At 41.1% G+C, this 2,399-nt stretch overlaps 1 pseudogene; it reads right to left on the bottom strand.

The window, feature by feature from the left end:
* Positions 1 to 582: 582 nt before the first annotated feature.
* Positions 583 to 1,459, bottom strand: LOC116418985 (annotated as a pseudogene).
* Between the last annotated feature and the right edge of the window lie 940 nt (positions 1,460 to 2,399).

Genomic DNA, 2,399 nt, shown 5'->3' on the forward strand with positions numbered 1-2,399 from the left:
TTCTAGGAGTGGGAGGGCAATAGGCGGGGCACCGGCGTGTCCGGGGCATTCCTCAGGTGCGGCCAGGTAAATCTTGGTCTCTTTGGATTGACGTCACCTGACGCATGCCTTGTTGGTCTGCACCGTCCCGGGCACCGGCTGCATTTTTGTGCCTGCAGAAAAGTTGGTGATGAAGAACCCGGAAGTGCACCATCTTGCCTCCATTTGTCCAAACAGTTACATAAACAAAGATTTATTTTTTAAGGCTGGGTTTGTAGTTTTATATCATTTGTGACAAATCTTGACATATTAAAATATTTAGTAGAGACAAATATAAAACTGACCAGTAAACTTGGGTAAAAATATATGTTGTCCACTTTAAAGAAATTTATATTTTTATTTTATTATTTTAAAACTGGTGTATTTGTTAAAGATGTATTTAAGTCATGAGAACTAAAGGAATTTGTGTTAATTATATATTTTATATGAATGTGTATTTATTTAAGTTAATTTTAATAAAATTTATTTTTTGGAAACTGACATTTATTTGTCATCAATCTTATTTCTAACTTGCATAAAAGCCTATGGAAGAACAGTTTAAGATCACTCAGAGGTTGTTCCTACCCATTCAGTGGTCTAAGCAGTGGGAGCTGCAAATCAATCTTCCCTGGAAGGCTAAGCACTCTAGTCTTAAGTAGAGAACTGCTTGATAAGCACCGAGGATACCTACACACTTTCAGACCAATCTGCAACCTAAGGCTGAGTAGCAGTGAACTCAGGAGCTACAGCAGCAGTCCATACACCCCGAAACTCCTCCTTGGTTATGGCCTTTTCAGCAATGTCTGCTCTTCCTTTTCAGTCTTTTCAGGATTTCTATAGAAGTAGAGATCAGGCAGTACCTTCCATGGATGCTCATGGGAGATAGTACCATGCATGTGTACAACTTCCAGGCTGGCATTCACCATCAGACTCACTGAGGGAACTCCTTTGTTGCATGGGATGGCAATGTCCACACAATGCAGAGGAGAATCTGTTTTCCACAGAGCAATGGGAGTCAGGTTAATATAAGATAACTCTGTGAGAGGTAGTGGTCAGCCCCGGGAATAGTAACCACCAGAAACTGGAGCTCCCAGAAGGCCGTCTGGATTTGGTTAGTGAAGGTTCCAGGAGTGAAGTGGCCAGCAATAGGAGTGGCTCCAGTGGCAGTAGTGAGCTTCAGCACAACCCAGCAGTCAGAATTCCTGGAGGATAAGACAGGGAAATCAGCAAGGTTTTCAGTGGCAACAATGGCACGAGCTGCCAGCAGAAGCTTCTTCCAGGTCCTCTTCACATTTATGATGCAGATGCCATCACTTTTCTTTTTATACTTGTGCTGTCCCATTTGGAAGTCAAGGTTGGGGCTACTGAAGTGGGTTCCTGCTGCAAGCAAGTTGAGGATATCATCCTCCTTCATTGGTAGGATATCAAGGATTCCAGACATTGTGAAAGTTTCTCTTTAAGCGATGCCAGGAATCCAGAACAATGCCCTATGGACCCCTCTCTAGGTAGTGTGGAAAAAGCCGAATAGAACTTTTAAGGGTTTTTTGACTTGATAATATGAGACTTTGTTATGTAGACACTGTATATAACATAATATATGCAAATATGTGCAAACACACTTGAACACATATATGTATACAAATAAAGATTTTGTTTTCATTTTAGAATTTTTTGATTATACTTTAAGTTCTAGGGTACATGTGCACAATGTGCAGGTTTGTTACATATGTATACATGTGCCATGTTGGTGTGCTGCACCCATTAACTCATCATTTACATTAGGTATATCTCCTAATGCTATCCCTCTCCCCTCTCCCCTCCCCACAATAGGCCCTCGTGTGTGATGTTCCCCTTCCTGTGTCCAAGTGATCTCATTGTTCAATTCCCACCTATGAGTGAGAACATGCGGTGTTTGGTTTTCTGTTCTTGTGATAGTTTGCTGAGAATGATGGTTTCCAGCTGCATCCATGTCCCTGCAAAGGACATGAACTCATCCTTTTTTATGGCTGCATAGTATTCCATGGTGTATTATCTGCCACATTTTCTCAATCCAGTCTGTCACTGATGGACATTTGGGTTGATTCCAAGTCTTTGCTATTGTGAATAGTGCTATAATAAACATACATGTGCATGTGTCTTTATAGCAACATGATTTCTAATCCTTTGGGTATATCCCCAGTAATGGGATGGCTGGGTCAAATGGTATTTCGAGTTCTAGATCCTTGAGGAATCATCACACTGTGTTCCGCAATGGTTGAACTAGTTTACAATCCCACCAACAGTGTAAAAGTGTTTCTATTTCTCCACATCCTCTCCAACACCTGTTGTTTCCTGACTTTTTAATGATTACCATTCTAACTGGAGTGAGATGGTATCTCATT

This window comes from Piliocolobus tephrosceles, chromosome 12 (assembly GCF_002776525.5).
Source record: "Piliocolobus tephrosceles isolate RC106 chromosome 12, ASM277652v3, whole genome shotgun sequence".
Taxonomy (NCBI): Eukaryota; Metazoa; Chordata; class Mammalia; order Primates; family Cercopithecidae; genus Piliocolobus; species Piliocolobus tephrosceles.